This window comes from Bidens hawaiensis, unplaced genomic scaffold (genome assembly GCF_021521415.1).
Source record: "Bidens hawaiensis isolate Kalapana, Puna unplaced genomic scaffold, B.hawaiensis_p1.1 tig00050455_1, whole genome shotgun sequence".
NCBI classification, from domain to species: Eukaryota; Viridiplantae; Streptophyta; class Magnoliopsida; order Asterales; family Asteraceae; genus Bidens; species Bidens hawaiensis.
In genome coordinates, this window is record NW_027506153.1 from 46,385 (window position 1) to 66,470 (window position 20,086).

Here is a 20,086-nt window from a genome sequence, read left to right on the forward strand (position 1 = left end):
AAAGGTAAGCTACAATGCAGTCAAGCCACCAAGCAAGGATGTGTTGGAAAGGATAAAACAAAATAAAAAGAAGAAAGTAACTGAAGAAGTTGATTCAACAAAATTTTATCCCTGTTTATCCAATCTTTTCTAGTCATGAAGTGTTATATGTTGGTGAAGTGGAAACCATGGAAGAATATGAGAAAAGACAGTCAAGACATAAAGAATGTAGTGATGAGGAACCTATGATTATGGAGAAAATTGTCTTTGTTAAAAGCAAAGTTGAAAGACAAGACATCAAAATTGAGGAGTTTGTTCCCTTCTCTATTGATTTTGATAGTCTGAAGACTCAGAAGACTCTTGGAGTCAAGTCACCTAAACCAAGTGAAATGTTCAAGAAACCAAAAGAGCATGAAATATTCAAAGGTAAGGTTTGATGCAAAAAGTGTGATGAATATGGTCATCACACAGATTCATGTAATGAAAGATTCAAATTCAAACCCTTTCATGTCCCAGATGAAACTAAGTATGGCCAAGACTTTATTCAGTACAAGCAAAAGTATGAAGCATACATGGGAAAAGGAAAGGTATGTGAAAATGACACCACAAAGAAAGATGAGTTGAAATCAACTGAAGAGACAAGAAGTGAGAAGAAAACTGAAGTCAAATCAAAGAAGCAAGTGACTAAATCAGTAAGAAGAAGTATGTTTCCTAAGAAACATGAAAATTTGACCAAAAAGAACTTTTAGCCTTTAAGAATCAAACAAGATACTCGATCAGTCAAATCCGATGAATCTCAAGGTTCACCTACAAATGAAAAGATAAGAAACAAAGGTGTCTTTTCAAGAAAGAAATCAGTAGAACTGACAGGTGATGAGAAGTTCTTATTAAAACATGGTTATGAACCACAAGGTTTTCTTTTGGAAACCTAAGATAGAAACTAAGGTTGAGACAGTTGCTGTTGTGAGAGACCACTTTGAAAAGAAGGACTATGTGATAAAAGAGTATTCTAGTGACTCAGCTGAATATCAGAACTCAACCTCATTTGTTATAACCCCAAGAGAGTGTAGTTATGAAACAGACAATTCAGACAACTTAGAAGTCACTCATGAAGATCCTAAACCAACAACACTCACTTCCCAAGCTGTCTCAGAAACTGAAAATGATGAGTTGCAAGCTGTAATAGCCTGCACTTCATCACTCAACTAATCAAATTGTTTTTGTGCAGGAACAACCCACTCCTCTGAATGACATATGGTACATGGATAGTGGTTGTTCTAGGCACATGACTTGTGACAAAAGATCACTTGTCAATTATGAAGAAAAGTATGAAGGTCCTGTAGCATTTGGGAGTGATGAAAATGGTGGAAAGATTGTGGGGAAAGGAATCTTGACAAATGAAAAGGTTTCATTTGACAATGTGTTTCATGTTGAAGGTCTTCAGTATAATCTACTGAGTATATCACAAATGTGTGATAAGGGTTACAAAGTCAGTTTTGATGATTCTCACTGTTTCATCTTAAAACCTGAGTTTATGATTCCACCTGAAATGATTATAATGATGGCACCAAGAAATGGTAATTTATATGATCTGAATATGAAAGAAGTTGTTTCAAGGGGAGGTGCTTGTTTTGTTTCCAAAGCCACTGAAAATGAGTCAAAATTGTGGCATAGGAAACTGTGTCATGTGAACTTGAAGAACATGAACAGACTTGTGAAAGGTGAGCATGTGATTGGATTACCTACAAGAGAATTCAAATTGGAAGATCATTGTAATTCATGTCAGAAAGGAAAACAACACAAATCTTCTCATAAGTCAAAGCTCATCAACTCAATTGATCAAATACTTGAATTACTTCACATGGATCTGTTTGGTCTTGTGAGTGTGCCAAGTATAGGAAAGAAAAGATACTGTCTTGTGATCATTGATGACTATTCAAGATATACTTGGGTTTATTTTCTAAGTACCAAAGATGAGACTGGAGAGTTGATTAAGGGTTGTGTAACAATGATTGAGAACAAATTGAATAAGAAGGTTAAATGATGAGAAGTGACAATGGTACTGAGTTCAAGAATGGAGTTATGCAAGAATTTTGTGCAGAAAAGGGAATACTTCAACAATTCACAGCTCATAGAACTCCTGAACAAAATGGTGTTGCAGAAAGAAGAAACGGAACTTTAATGGAATCTGCAAGAACCATGTTAGCAGTTGCTAACTTGCCTGTTACTTTTTGGGCTGAAGCCATAAATACAGCCTGCTATGTTCAGAACAGGGTGCTTGTCAACAAAAGGCATAACAAGACTCCATATGAGATATTCCACAACAGAAAGCCTTATATTAAGTTTTTCAAGCCCTTTGGATGCAAATGTTTTCTTCTGAACACAAGGGATTATTTGAACAAGTTTCAAACAAAATCTCTAGATTGTTTCTTTGTTGGATATTCTACACACTCAAAGGCATATAGAGTATATGTGAAAGACCATCTGAATGTCATAGAATCATCTAACATCATCTTTAATAAGAATCAATTCAACACAGTTGATGGTGCAGCATGGCTGTTTGATCATGAAAAGTTGATAAGGTCTTTCAAGATTTACCCTGAAGACTTTGATGACTCATTCTACAAGACCAGTGTAATTGAAGAGAAAAAGAAGAAACCACTGGACTTAGAAGAATTGTGGAAAAAGGTTGCTAGAAAAGAAAATGAATATACTTTTGTGAAGAACTCCTCAAGTGATATTATTGATCAAGATCAAGAAAATGATCAAGAAAACAATCACAGGTCTGAGAATGATCATGCAGAGGTTAGTCAAGACAATCATGAAGTAGAGAATGATCAGGTTCAGACTGAAGAGAACCCAAGCAACCAAACAACTGAAGAAGATGTAACTACTACAAGATTTCAGCCTTTGTTTGAAAGCTTGAATATTGGAAACAATGGTGCATCCACCTCAAGACAGAACATTGAAGAAGCACCAGAGTTTCATAATGCTGAAACAGAATTGATCATTGAAGAATCAGATCTCAATGAATCAAATCTTGACACAAATATGTCTACAGATATGATTGTTCAAACTCATTATGTGGAAAAGAATCATCCTTCTGAAAACATCATTGGAGATTTGCATGAAAGAGTCACAAGAAGTCATTCAGAAATTGCAGACATCTGTCTTTACTCCTGCTTTCTATCCCAAATAAAGCCTGAGAACATTGCTCAAGCACTAAAAGACAATAGTTGGGTAGAAGCAATGCAAGAAGAACTGGCACAGTTTAGAGATCTACATGTGTGGGATCTTGTTGATAGACCAATTGACAGATATGCAATCGGAACCAAATGGGTTTTTAGAAACAAAAAGGATGAGAGGGGTTTGGTGATTAAGAATAAAGCTAGGATTGTGGCACTAGGATGCCTTCAAGAGGAAGGAATAGAATTTGAGAAAGTTTTTGCTCCTGTGGCAAGACTTGAGGCTATCAGGATTTTTCTTGCATATGCTGCCTCAAAGAACATTAGAGTATTCCAGCTTGATGTAAAGTCTGCATTTCTAAATGGAAAGATTGATGAAGAGGTGTATGTTGCTCAACCTCCAGGTTTTGAGGATCCAATGTATCCAAACAGGATGTATAAGCTAAACAAAGCCCTTTATGGATTGCATCAGGCTCCTAGAGCATGGTATGATGAGCTGTCAAATCATCTTATTGAAAATGGTTTTCTAAGGGGAGCCATTGACAAGACACTCTTCTACAAAAGAAAGGGATCAGACTTGCTACTGTTACAAATCTATGTTGATGATATCATCTTTGGTTCAACTAATGAACAAATGTGTTTGGAGTTTGAAGGGGTGATGAAATCCAAATATAGCATGAGATCTATGGGAGAAATGAACTTCTTTCTTGGACTGCAAGTTCAGCAAAAGGATGAGGGGATCTTCATTCACCAAACTAAATATGTGCAGGACATCTTGAACAAGTTCAACTGTCATGAATAAAAAACTGCTTCAACTCCAATGGACACCAAAGAAAAGATGATTGCAGATGAAAAGGGGGAGCCTGTGGATGAACATGAATACAGAGCCAAAATTGGATCTCTGATGTACCTGACTGCTACAAGACCTGACATTATGTTTGCTGCGTGTGTCTGTGCAAGATTCCAATCAAGTCCAAAAGTCTCCCACATGAATGCTGTTAAAAGAATATTCAGATATTTGAAGGGAAGACCAGACTTAGGAATCTGGTATCCAAAGAATCAATCTTTTGACCTTATTGCCTACACAGACAGTGATTATGATAACTGCAACATGAGCAGGAAGTCAACCTCAGGAGGATGTCAATTCTTGGGAGAAAGGCTAGTGTCATGGCAATGCAAGAAGCAAACAACTGTCTCAATCTCAAATGCAGAAGCTGAATATGTTACTGCATCTTCCTGCTGTGCACAAGTTCTATGGATTCAGAACCAGATGCTGGATTATGGTTTGAATTTTCTGAATACCCCTATTCTTATTGATAATACTGCTGCATACTTTACTGTAAAGAATCCAGTCCAACACTCAAAGACTAAGCATATTGAAATCAGACATCAATTCATTAGAGATTGTAAATTAAAAATGTTTGATTAAAATGCAGAGAGTTGACACAAGTGACAACTTGGCTGACCTATTCACCAAGCCACTTGACAGAACCAGATTCAACTTTCTTCTGAAAGCTCTGGGTATGATCAACTCAGATGAGGTCGGATTGAGGATGTGTGCTTAGTGTATGTCTCAATGTGCTAATTGACTATTCTTACTTGAGATCACATACTTTTAATGTTAAATTGAATATGTTATGAATATGTTACTTGTTTGCTTTTAACTGATTAGTGCTTAATTGATTATATGTGCTATTTATGTGTCATTGATGCTAATGATTGACTATCAGTTAACTGATTTGATTTTATGATAAGTAGTTTGATTTGTCTATGTGAATTAAAATGCTTATCTGATATCATGAGTAATCACTTGATTATGATTGATTGAATATGTGTGCTATCTAATCATCTAGATGTTATTAGAATAGGATAGACTGTGAATGTTGGAAATGTCTGCCTGTTTTAATTATTTTGAAAATGATTAAGATTTGAATATGTTACAACTGTTTATGTCAAAATATGTCTTTATGTCAAATCTGAAGGTTTCAAATGAGTTATCAAATTAGTTTTTTCATAATCACAAAATTTTGATCAAAACATGAGCAAGTTGTTAATGGTGTTGACACATGATAGTACTATTCAGTTCAAGCTTTAAAGAAGCTTAAAAGAAGGATTTTTCAATGAAAAGTCTCAGGTAGTTATCTTTGCTGAAAATTATGTCATTTGCCCAGTTGGAAGGACATACACTTGTGTATGTTTGGTCCTGCAATCTGCAAAGATTAAAAGGATAGCCATTAACCAGAAAACTGAAAGCATTTGGGGCAATTATAACTTGTTTTCTATTCATTCACTTAAAAATATGTCAATAGCTCTGACTTTGAAAGGACATATATTCACAATGTATGTTTGGTCCTGTTGACTACTTGTGGTCAAACAGAATAACCATTTACCTGCCAATTAAGAGACATTGGGGTGATTGAATATTAAACTGAATATATTGGGAAATGATAGTACATTGACTACTTAGCCAATCATATGGATTTATTAGGCTAAAAGGACTCTCAGTACAGTCATTGACATGTATGGTTGCTTTCTCATGATATGTAAAATCGAAGGTGATATAAACATAAAGAAAATGCTAAGATTTATGTGGAGTTACATTGTTGTCTATGCATGTTCCTAGATAAATCTTTTCAAATGATAGGCAGAAAAGTGATTATCCAGTCATACACAAGCCTGTTGGTCTTTGGTTACCCAAAATGAAACATCTTTTAAAGAATGACAAAGAACAGCTATGAACTACTTTAATTTCAAATGTTTATTCAACCAAAAGTTGATACATGTTCACAAATTTTTATTGGGAAAATGCAAACATGAGGGTTAATTTTAGAACTACAAGGGTGGAGGCAATAATATAAGTCCTTTAAACATCCTGAATGAAAGACCTGTAAGTCCGATTTGCGTGGCATGTAAGTTCAACGTTCAACCTCACATATGTTTGTAGATTTGAAAAGAAATATCTTATAAATTTTCAAAAATATGTTCTGTCATTATTAGTTTTAACCAAAACCAGGGGGTCAAAGTCAAATTGGGGTGATCTGGAGAAAGCCAAATAAGCCTTGAGGATAGATAAGGAGCATCAGAAAATAATATGTGTTATCCATTAAATTCTCTGCAACTTAATTGAAACTTAATCATATCACCAAAGAGATGAATATCATGTTAAGTCTAGACCTGCTGTTGACCTGTCTTTGTAGTCATAATAATGCTGAGAATGAAGTATTGAGAAAGCTACTTAGTCAATATGATCCCATTCCTGAGATCTTTTCAGTTTATAAAAGAAATTGTTTTGAAAAGAAACATAACTGAAATTTGATCTCTAAATGCACCATTTGCTCTTAAACTGTGATTTGTGATTTGAAATGTCTTTGACAAGTAGTTTAAGTCAAACAGTGTTACATTTTGCCTAAAATAGATTGAATATGTAAGTTCGGGCAAGGTTTGATGTTTCTAACCTTCATGGGCACAAAACAGTTGAATATGGTTGAATATGTATTTTCGGGAAAGGTTTAATGTTTTATAACCTTTCCAAGTATATTTAGATGTTTTTACCTAAGTTTACTATTTTCGGGCATGCTTTTAAGTATTTGATACTTTCCGGGCAAGCCTGATTGTTTATGACTGAATACGTATTTTCTTGTAAGGTTTTATGCTTTTATACCTTTCCGGGCACACTTAGGTACTTTTATCTAAGTTTGTCATTTTCGGGTATGATTTGATGATTTTAAAGTTTCTCGGGTAGACTAAACTGTTTAATTTAGTTCCCAGGCATACCTGATGAATATGTTTATTCTAGCAAGCTTTGAAATTTTAGACTGTAGCACACTTAGGTGTTTTATGTTTAATCTATTTCTGAGCATGCTATGTATTATTTTTGGTTATGATTACTTTAAAATTACAAGTGTTTTCGGGCAGACTTTGTCTTCCGGGCACACTTTATATTCCGGGTACACTATTGTTCCCTCAATATACTTGGTAATTTCAAAATTTGACTTTCCGAGTACACTGTCTACCTAGATATCATTTCGGGCACACTTTATACTCTAGGAAGGTTATTCGGGTATACTTTGTTAAGAAGGTTGTTTGGGTACACTATATTAGAAAGGTTGCTCGGGCACACTATTCATCAAAGTATGTTTGATTGAATGTGTTTCTGATTTTGATAGGGTTTTTGCTAGATTGAGTTACTTGATTTATATGAGAGAAATTAATTTTGGTATCTTAATTGATTCCTAGCAATGATGCTTATTTGATATTTTATACTTGATTATTTATCTTGTGATTAAGTTCTCAAGAAATCTGGTATTTCGAGTAAGCTTTCTTCATCTTTACTTGACTTTAAATTAGTTAACTTGACCAAGCAAGATTTGTAAGTGGAAGATGCCGGGTAAACTTTGTCAATTAATAATGAAAATTTTCGAGCAAAGTTTAATCTTTAATTTTATCGGGTAAGGTTTTAAATTGGATAAGGTTATTATGTTTGACAGCTAATAATTCACTACACGACAAAATGTATTTAAAACCCACTTTCAAAAGGTGTATAAGGGGGAGTTAGGGATATTTGCAACATTATTTTCCCTCTCCCTCTCTCTCTCCTTTCTCCTTCCATTGCAACTGCTCACTCTCAAAGAAACCCAAATCGACTTATCATATTCATATCTAATACAAACCCTAATTTGAATCAGCCCTCTAATTCCGACTCGGTAAGCAATAATAATGTGTTTTCCGACCACGATTAGAATACATTGGGCTTTGATTACGTATTTGATTACTAATATTTTGTTTTTGTGTTTAGGTTATAAACTTGTCGAAGAACAGGTTCTTGATGATTTTTTCTTTCCTTCTTCTTCATTTTTTATAACTTGAAATTACTTAAAGTACTGAACTTTATGACTAATTTCACTTTGAATATGTTTGATTGTGTTGTTCAGATATGGCAGAAGAAGAAGAAGTTCAACCTAAGTATGCATTTGAACCAAAACACAATATGTGTGCACTGTTGGAGGTCACTCCCAACAATGAGCCAGTGGAAAGGATGATTTCTTGGATGGCTAGATCCAACGTGCGGGCGGTTTGCTCTAATAGAATCCCCAATCATCTACAGAAATCATTCCCTAGATTTCTAGCGTTCTGCAAGACTTGTGGATGACATTCATGGGAATAGAATTGAAGCAACAGTTGCAAGCCATGAGATTCATGTTACAAAAGGGATGATAAGAAGATGTCTGCAGTTACGTGATGATGACCACAACCATATTAATTTCAATACTGAACATTTGTTAAGGATCTTTGAGCAGACAATGAGGTATCAGGGAACTGTCCATGATGGACAATTTCAGAAGGGGATGTTTCCGATGTTGTATAGGTTCTTAATTCCGCCATGTGATACAGGGATTTGCTCCAAGAAAAGGATCATGGACTCTGATGAGTCGTGATTTAGCAAATGCCACTGTTGGTATTATATATGATCTGCCTTTCAACTTTTCTAAGATGATATTTGATGGCATGATTGGTAATTTGAAGAAGGCGGAAGCTGATAGATTCCTGCAATACCCTAGACTCCTACAAATCATCTTTAACAGGGAATTACAGGGTCTACTCATAATTGGATTGACACATCAGCTGCAGGATCTAGAAACATATAGAAGAATTGCAAATCCTGGAAGGGTAAACAGATTCAATTCCAATACTCATTTTGAAATATTACCATGGTTGTTGAACCATCATTTGGAAATTATGCCTATTCCTGAGTTAAGCTCAGAGGAGGAAGGAGAAGAAGATGATGTTGAGAGTGAGGATGATAGTTCTGAAGGTGGAGACGATGATCATGATGGAGATGAAGGAGGGGCTGGAATAGCCATAAATGATGTTGCTTTGGATCAGGGGGAGCAAATTGATGAACCTGAACAACTACCACAAACCCCACCACACCAACCATTACCAACTGACTTACCTATTCCAACACCACCACAATCACCATTACACATTGACCAACCAATTATACCATCACCACCACAAACTCAACCACACCAAACCATACAATCCCCACCTCCAACCTTAACCTTAAGCCAACCTGACACATCAACTCTTATATCCCCAACACCACAAACACCACCAACCACTAGCCCAATTCACACTGATCCATTTATTTCAAGCCCACTTCATACACAATCACCACACCAACCCATTATTCAAACCCAAACCACAACCCAAGAACAACATGATTATGAACCTTTCTCTACATCACCACCAACTGACACTGACTTGTTGACCTTGTTGAAAGAAAATGCTGAGTTGAAGAGAAGAAATGAGGAGGTTACCAATGAAAATGTAATGCTGCTAGATCAGTTGGTACGTGCAAAATTGAGAATTCAAGCCCTGGAGCAGGAGGTTGAGAAGACCTCAGCTGCCCCAAAACAGGGTGAGAATGAAAATGAGCCAACTGACTCAAGGGTAGATGTTGAGACTAAAACTGAAACAGGTATAGAGACTGTAGACAGTTTGAAACTTATTTTAAATGCTTATGATGATGGTGAGGAGGATAGTGAGGAAAGAAGAGTTGAAGATGATGAGTATGAAGGCGACAAATTAGATATTGGAGAGCAAGATTATGACTATAATGATGAAATAATGAATGTTGAATGGAGTGAAGAGAATGATGAATGGACAGGGGATGGATTTGAAAAGACAAATGTTGAAAATGTAGTTGCCACTGATGTGGCTATTGTTATTATGACTGATGCAACAACTGATGTCTTAACTGACATACAGACTGATGAAGAAACTGAAGTAATGAATGAGGGAGATACTGCTACTGAGGAGCTGATACTTACTGAATCAGAAGCTGAACAGCATGAATGCTCCAAGACTGTAGAGTATGATGAAGATATGGAAAGACTGGATAGAGACATTGATGAAATTGAGCCTGAAACAGAAGAAGATATCCAGAGAAGACTGAGTAAAGGAATGGCTAAAGTAACTGAAAAGGATCCTGATAAAGCATATCCAGATAAAGACATCTTATTCAAAGATGATGCTGAAGCTGCTGCTGCTGCCTTAAGAGAACAAGAGAATATTTTGAGGGAAATAAGGGATAGGGAGATACTAGCCCAAACCTTGACTGTAGAAGAATTGGCAGAGCAGGAAACCTTGATCAATCAAGCCAATCTTGCTAAAGAAATTATTAAAGAAGTGGCTGATCAAGATGTGATTGAGGCTTTGATAGATTTGAAGAAAAATGAGGAAGTTGACAATTCCTTAGCCATAGTGGTTAGCATGTTTCAATCTCAAAGTCAACCAGAGAGTAAGTCAACAGAAACTGCTGAACCTACAAATCTGAATACTGAAATGATGAATGAAGAGGAGATTGGTGAGTCCATTGCCTCAATGGTTGCAAAGAAATGGGCTCAACAGATTAAAGATGACATTAAAAAAAATCCTGATGAATGGGAGTATGTGGATGATCCCAAGTATGGAAAGAAATACTCAAGAAAAAGGGATAGACCAGAAATATTTATGCCAGCTGAAGGTACTGAGTCTGCAAAGAAAGGAAGATGGGATGATCAAAATAAATACTTTGTAGAGACTCCTGATGAAGAGGAAAAGCGGCCAAGGCAGACAGACACATTAATTCAGAGAGAATATTTTTGTGTTTGACGGCTGTCTTAGTGTAACACCCCGTAACCGCAGCGGAAACGTAAACGGGATGCAACAGACACCTCTGATATCAACCACATTGTTTATAAAGAAAACTGAATACATTAATATACTTCAAATTACATTATCTTGTATTTCATTACCGTCTAGGTGATACACACATCATACAATACGATACACAATTCTATTTGTTATAATGTATCCTAATATCCTGCACGCAAATCTTACACACATCAAGCACTTAGCACGTAAGCAATCACTTCATCTTAATTGTACCTGAAAAGCATGTGAGAAAACGGGTCAACTACGAATAGTTGGTGAGTTTCACAATTTGAGTAAACCATGATAAATCCATATCAAAATATAATATTATCTGGAGACACTGTTAACCCAGTACTGTACTCATTCCGGGGGCAATGTTAACCCAGAATTACGATGTAATTATGCTGAGCCCACAAGTGAAACCTCTGACTATCACAGACAACCCCCGTGGCATATCCCCCGCCTACGGGCCCGTGGCATATCCCCCGCCCACGGAACTGCCCCAAACAGCTATGTCTAACATTACATAGCAAAATAAATAACAACAAAATAGACATGTGTAACTGGCTGGGAAACATCAGCAAATCCATGCCGGACCAGTTGGGTTTGTCAAACCAATAGTACTATCCACGCTCTACCGGCTTTCAGTTAATCACTCGTGTTCCGGGGCCTTAGAATGTTTGCAATTCAGACAATTACCATCTTAGTACATTTCCGTACGATTCCCGTACAATAAAATATATATAAATCCACGCAAGTCCATGCGTTCAGTATGTATTTAAACATTTCAGTAAAAACATGCTTCCGCCCCGAGAAAATATTCGAAAACAGTTCAGAAAAAGGGGCTCGTGAAACTCACCTTAGCACATGCAAGCAGGTAACAACAATCATTATCAATTAACACGTCCAATCTGTAATATGATCCCTACGATCGTTATTATACAATTATTGTTTATATAACCTTTTAACCGTATCAACCGGTACATCTGGGGACCCTGTTAACCCAGTACTGTACCCGTTCTGGGGGCAATGTTAACCTAGAAACACTTCTCCGGACTCAGATTGTGATGTCGTTTAGAGTTCCATGGTCACAATTATTATTAGTCGTTTTTCTCGTTTTGCATGCCTAGCACGGTTATCCGTTTTTACGTTTCAAAAATGAGTTTGGTCACACACGACCCGAAAGTAGTGGTTGACTGATAATTTAATTAAAGTTGTGAAATTTGAGCTCGGTTTAGACGCCCCGATTGGCCGCGGATCCCGTTTCCGTCTTTGACGTACCGGAAACTGTTAATTCGGACTAAAATTACTCAAATCATCCGAATTATTTTCGGATGATTTATTTTTACTTGTTTAACTCATTTATATGAAAATATTCCATTTTTAGCGTTTTTATACACCAGTCAGCTCGCTTAAGCGAACTTCACCGGTTTACGCGTTTTAACTTTAAAAGTTTGATAATTAGCACAAATAATTACCCGTTTAATCTCGGATCTTGAAATTTTGCACAAACCCCTTTTTGACAGTGAGGAATTTTCTAAAAATATTTTCAGAATTAATTTTTATATTTAAAATTTATTTATCTATTTTTAAACACCATTTAAACACTAAATATGTCGTAAATACCAAACGATCTTAGAAAAATCCCAAATTTCTCCTGGATGTCCCTGCCATCCACACAGTCCCATGTAATTTTTCCAAAACCAAAATCTTTTTTTACATGCCATTTTCACTAAAACCGAGCTAGAAAACCATAGAACTCGTTTAACCGAAAAGCCTACTTAGACTTCTCCAACGGACCTCAAATTTTGTGTGTGACTTAAAAATGATATAAAAAGATTATCTGCAATTTTCCATAATTTTTCATGATATTTAACTATTTTTCACCATTTTTGGCCAAAACCGAGCATTAAATTCACCAAATATTCATTCTTTGTCCAAAAATTACCAAAACTTCACAGAACTCTTATTTCATGTGTAGAAGATCCCTGTAAAAATTTCATTACCTAACTCTAAACCATCAACAATCTGTCCGAAAACACATACACCGAACATAACCGAATATACCTTTCGTTTTCCACCACTACAAGCTACAAACTCGTCTTTCCGCCTTATCTACCACTAAACACAGAGCCTACAAACAACATACCACAATACCAAGCAAGTTACACTCACGATCAAGCCATTTCTTTCACTATAGTTTCGGTTATGATTCAAAATCAAAGATTTAAACCGTAAAAATTCGTTTTTGGTCCGTTTAACTCCTTTCTTGGACCAAGATCCCTTGTATAACACGTATACATCACTTGATCATGCAAGAATCGGTTTTCATCTTTGAAACCTCATTTTCTTGCAAATAAACTCAAGAAACGAAGATGGAAACGTGATTAACTCGATTCTTACCTTGTTTCTCTTGCTAAATATCTCGGTTTTTAGTCCATGGAGTTGAGAGAATTGATGGATTGTTGATTGTTTGTTTAGAAAAAAGAAAATGATAAGGGGAAAAGGACTTGAGTCCGATCGGAAGTTGATAGGGGGTGGGGTGGGACCCACCTCTTCATTTCTAGCCACACATTCGGATTCTCGTAATCCGGATAATGTTTTGGATAATCTGGTTCAGTTCGTTTTTCGTTTAAATGTTTAATTCGGCTTAAAACGAGGCTAAAACGGTCGTTTTTCGGCTTAAAAAATGAAATTTATATAAAACCGATTTAAAAACTTTTAAAACTTAAACCATGACATTTATTATCTTAAAACATCATATCATTAATTATCGCGCATCTTTTTCGGCTTGATCGATCATCTCTTGCTCGGTTTGGTATTAAAGGTTTCGTTTAATGTACCGACGTACCATTAAATCGAAATTCTTTTTCTGTGCTTTAATTCACTTATCCCGAAGCTTTAATACTTCGTAAACATCACTAAATATCATATATCTCGTCTATAATTGACCCCTCGATTCGTTCGGGTTTCAATAACTATCGATCTATTAATCGCATATTCAATACGATGAATTATATATTCACGTACGATCAATACAGTGAACCATGTATTCTCGTATAATTACTATGGTAACTCATGTACCCGACATTAAATTTAACGTAACGATGGTCTACCAGTTAGGGTATACCTGGTTTAGTCGGAATCGTTACACTTAGTATAGTACGGATAAAACTTTCCTTCAAGAAACCCTAAATCGATTACCCTTTGTATGATGAACAATATATAAATGTAAATCTTTTGAGTGAATCTTGTTTGTGTTAGTTACCTTTGATTATTGATTGCAACTACCCTGTTTATTATTGATTCCGCCTTTAATAAACAATAATCTTTCTAAATATAGCAACCCGTCATTAACTCCCTTGTCGACACATTTATTTCTGTGAGTTAAGGCATGGTTTGAGTAAGATCTAGTTGAAATCGGGGACCTAACAATGTTCAGTTTGAAAACCCTATTAGGATATTTGAGATCGACAAAACCTTCAGGTTGAACCATATAAACATCTTCAGAAAGATGTCCACTAAGAAAAGTGGTTTTGATATCCATTTGCCATATCTCGTAGTCATAGTACGCGGCCATGGCAAGTAATATCCTTATTGACTTAGTCGTAGCAACGGGTGAAAAGGTTTCATCATAGTCAACACCTTGAGTTTGAGTAAAACCTTTCGCGACTAGCCATGCTTTATAGGTTTGCACATTTCCATGGATGTCGGTTTTTCTCTTGAAAATCCACTTGCTCCCTACTGCCCGACCATCGGGGGGTAGCTCAACCAAGTTCCAAACTTGGTTGTCATGCATGGACTGCATCTCGGCGTTCATGGCATCTCGCCATTTCTCGGATTCTGGATCCAAGATAGCAGATTTGTAGTTAGTAGTCTCGTCATTAGACTCCGTTACTAATAAGACTTCGGGACCATCTAAATGCCATAAGTATCTAGAATTAGGTACGGGAGTCCTACTACTTCTGCGAACGCTTGTGTTCATGTCTGATGTATCTACAACAACTACTTGTTGATCAGACACTCCAGCTTCCTCACCGGTTGTTTGTCGTTCTTGAATTTCTTCAAGATCGACAATGTTATCTCCAGTTCCTCGATCGAGAAAATCTTTCTCAAGGAAATGGCCTTTCCTCTTGATAGAAATCAAATTTGTATCAGGATGAAAGAAATAATAACGCTTTGGTTATAGTATCCGACAAAAACAACTTTTACGCCGCGGGGATCGAGCTTATCATCAGATTCACTTGTGATATAAGCATCGCATCCCCATACTCTAAGGAAAGACAAATTTGTCTTTCGCCCATGCCATATCTCATATAGGTTTTTGTCTACCTTCTTAGTTGTATCCAGATTAACAATGCGGGTAGCGGTCCTAAGGGCATAACCACAAAAGGAGTGAGGCAAGTTGGTTCTACACATCATCGATCGAACCGTGTTTAGCAAAGTTCGATTCCTCATCTTGCTCACGCCATTATGTTGGGGTGTGCCAGGTGGAGTGATGTGAAACAATTCCACGCTCTTTTAAATGAGTGATGAACTCTAAGCTGAGATGGTTTTACCAAGTTGGTTTTCCCAACTTAATGGTTTTACCAAGTTGGTTTTCCACTTCGTTCTGAAACTCTTTGAACTTTTCAAAAGTTTCATGCTTGTATTTCATAATATACACATAAGCATATCGACTATAATCGTCGATAAAAGAAACGAAGTATCTTTCATGGTTTCTAGACATAGTTCTGAAAGGTCCACACACATCAGTATGTATGAGTCTTAACAGATCTTTTGCTCGTTCATTCTTATGAGTGAAGGAGTCCTTGGCGAGTTTGCTATCTAAGCAAGATTCACAATCGTCAAAGGAGTCCGGTACTGTGGATTCAAGAATCCCTTCGGATTGGAGTCTTTTAACTCATGCCTTGCTTATGTGACCAAGTCGGCAATGCGATAGAAATGTATCATTCATGATAGATCTGATACGATATGAAAGATTATATATGTTATTATTAGTTTGAACATCAATTTCATAAATACCATTTCGAGGTTTAGCCTCAAAATAAAAGATATCATTTAAGTATGCCGAAATAGCCATGCCATAAAAACGTACTTAAAGCCTTGTTCAAACAACAACGAAACTGAAATGATGTTTCTGGTCAAACCAGGAGCATACGAACAATTATTTAAAGGAAAAACTAGGCCAGATGGACAAGTAAAATGAAAAACATCAGTTGCCAGAACTGGTAGTCTCTTCCCATCTCCAACGATAAGTTCCATGCTGCCTTTATTCAGCTTCCTCCACTTCTCAGGCTCCTGCAAGACATTAACAATGTGGAAACCACATCCAGTATCAAATACCCAAGTGTTACTAGAGACAGTGAAAAGTTCAATAACGTATATGGAAATACCTCAAGAAGAGCCTTCACCATTTGCTCTCTTCTTCTTGATCTCGGCAAGGTATTCGGGACAGTTGCGCATCCAGTGCCCCATTTGGTTGCAACTGTAGCACTGGCGTTCCTCAAAGGGCGGCGGTGGTGGCGTTGCAACCTTCTTGTTAGTGTTGGTGGCAAACTTGGCAGCAACAGTAACCTTCTTCTTGCCTTTCCCCTTATAACACTGATTCTTGGGTTTAGGCTTCTTCACACCAGCTGATCGGATCATCAGAACTTGATTGGTCCTTGAAGGTATGTTCATCTCAGCCGTTTTGAGCATGTTTTGCATCTCCGGCACTGTCTTCACCCATGCATTCATGTTGAACTTCATTACGAACCGGTCGTAAGAGCTGGGGTGAGACTTGAGGATGAAATCCGCTGCCATTTCATCAAGCAGGGGATAATCAAGTTTCTTAAGCTGATCGATGTGCCCTTTTATCTTTAGGAGATGCGCACTGACGGGAGACCCCTCTGCCATCTTGCAGCTAATGAGTTGCTTCATGGTGTCGAATTTTTCCTGATGGGCTTTTTTCTGGAACATGCCTTTGAGTTGCTCAAGCATCTCATAGGCACCAAAGTCTTCTAAGCCTTTAGCAAGCTCAGAAGTCATGGTGGCTAGCATAATACAGGAGACATCAGCCGAGTCATCCCTATGCTTCTCAAGAACTTTTGGAGCAGCGGCTGTGTTGTTTTTAGCCTCGGTTGGAACAGGTCCATCGATAACATACAGGCGCTTTTCCATGGAGAGAACAAGTCTGAAGTTGCGGTGCCAGTCGATGAAGTTGGTACCACTCAGTTTCTCTTTCTCAAGGATAGACTTAAGGGCGTAGGGTGAATTTTCATTTGATAACATCTGATTAATAAAGCAAAAGTAAATTTAATTAGTATTTTCGATGTTATAATACTATTATTAATGACCCAATTAACATTAATAAAATAGGGATTTGAGAATCTGGCTTCCATTTAGTAATGGCAGCTGTAGCACACAACATTTGCAAGTGGTTAAGCAGACTGACAACGATTGCCAATTGCGAATAAAGCACAACTCTCGGTTATGAGGCCTACTAAGACAAGAGTTGCCTAAGTAGATACGCTTAGCCTCGTCTATGCCCACCTTAGTCTTCAGACAGTTGTAGCACGTAACAGAAGAGTAAAGTAATAGTCGCCCTAGTACAGACACGTGTGAAAGGGCCGGATGTGTCAACGAAACCCTTTCACATTGAAGGGATAGGCTAAAAAACAAGTGCGGTGCTATAGCTCCAAACACTTAAAATTTCGTAGTATGCCTCAAGTGTGGCTTATAGTAGGATGGCATAAACTATTGAGTTTAAAAATTGGGTTAAATTAGAGAATTTACCAAATAGAGTAAAAGTACAGTTTTACTGTATTTATCGGAACAACTTGATGAACCCTTTCATCTCTTAGGACACTCAGTTTTAAATAACCTATTAAAATTAAGTTTGTCGCGATATGACTAAACAATTTTAAGTTAATAGTTAAACTATTAAGTTATAAGGTTTTGGAAAATCAAATTTAGTTTAATTTTGCAAAAGCATAAATGGTTAATTAAAATTTATTTTAATATATTTGGTATTAGATTGGTGGTATTATAACCTATTATAATCAAGCAAGCAACCATAATAGCAAACAAGAATATGTAAATCTTAAATGGCTAAAAAGGTGATTGGTCTTGCTAGAGGCTATTTGCAAGACCAATATGGTCAAGGGGTCACAACACAAAACAACCACAAGGATGGACTCTTGGTGCATCCCGTCATCTTTGCTAACTCCCACTGACTTCAAGAACTCTGTGAGCTCGACTTCGGTTTTTCCTTGGGTCTTCTTCATTACAATATTAAAAATACATATAATTAAAAACCAAACCCGATCTATTACAATTTTGAACCATCAAGGTGGACAAAAACAATAAAATAAAACCGAAAAATAATTAAAACTTTGAACCATCCAAATGGTCAAAATCAAAAACCAAACAACCAATCACACAAGGTCGGGCCAGATTTACATATTCAATAAAAATAAAATTGAGCAATACTTTGGTCAAATAAAATAAACAAAAATTGACCAAACCAAGATTGCTCAAATAAACTTATTTAGATCAAAAACTTCAACTAGCTTAAAGTTTACGATGTAGATCCGGTGAAAAGACCGGATTCGACTCGTATGTTGTAACCAAGGCTCTGATACCACTGTTGGGTTCCTGTGGTAATCAGTCAACGGTTTAACAATTAAATCCGGTTTTAATTATTGTTTCATAATTATTAATCATATTAATAAACAGACAAAAATGCAACGGAATAAAATCGAGTAATCATCACTTTAAGGAACCATACAGGATCCGGTTAAAAAAAATACGAGTACAATACGAAACAACCAAAGAAATATAAATATATAAACGACAATATTTAAGTTTACCTCGGTTACTAAATAACCGGTTGAGACACCGAGGTACAACGAACGGTGCTAGGTGACGAACCGAACACGGTGACGGGTGGTGGTGATGGCGCGTTTGCGGCAAGGTGGCGCGAACATGGCAACAACACCAGATCAGAGGCGGAGGCAGCAACACGGCAGTGATAGCAGTGCGGTTGTTTGCTGTAGAGGTGGTCGGTAACGATATCAGTAGTTGCGGCTGGACCTTTGGCTTGCGGCAGAAAAACTGAACCCTCTCGTTATCTTTCACGAGATGTATATCTATATATATAATATCTCCAACTAACTTGGAGTAATCACCAATCAATCATTAAATTATTATTATATATTAAGATAATACTTATAATCTTATTATTTATAATAGCAAATCCTAACCCGGCCCAAGTCCAACTCGTTCCAACTCTCTTTTAAAGTCTGAACCATTATATCATCTATGACCATCATAAATTAGTCATACTAAATTCATCATTTACCGGTTAAACAATTTAACGGATTTTAGTTCGTTGCCCAAGGCGTAACTCTCACGGGTTATAACTTAGTCGGTCGCGTTAAATTAACCAAACCGGTCCACTATTTTCAGCACCTCTGTCAATTAAGTAACCACATTTTCCTCCATACTTCTTTCTTACTTCCTCTATTCTCTCTTTCAGTTTTGCTTCTCCTATAAGCCTTTCCTTCTCTTCTTTCTGAATGGTTTCCCTTGTTGTGTTATATTGTCTCTCCGAATCATGGAAACTCATCTTGCTTAAATCTTTCTCATTCATCTCATGTTTTCTCATATACTCTCTATACTTCATAGAGTCAACATTTTTATTTTGTAGCCTTTTCTTAATCTCCTAGTCCTCTCTATCAATCATTCTTTGCAACTCCTCATCAGATAGAGGAGCCAATCTTTCAAAATTGTATCCAAATCTTATCAACTTGATGATTAAAGGATTATTCCTTTTAGCCTCATTCAGACTTTGTTGTATACTTGCCCTTTGATCATCAGTAATTTCTATTTGTGGGGACAAAGTATCAACTCTTTTAGCAGATTACCCTGATCATCATTATTATCATCATTTTCAGAGTCATCTTCCTCAGTTGTATCTTCCTTTTCTGTGGACTTATCTGCAGCATGAATCATTGGTTCTTCAGAGTTTGGAATATCCTCAGGCCTTATCATCTGAATAGGCACTGGCCTTAATGGGCTTTCCCGCATCCTCAAAGAACTTTCCTGCTGCTCAGGAGTTTCAACAAAGTATTCATTTTTCTCATCCCATTTTGCCTTTTTTGCTGACTTCTCAGTCTGCACTCCAGCCTTCCTCTTTCTTGTATATATCTTTTCAAACCTGTTCACTTGGCAGTGAACTT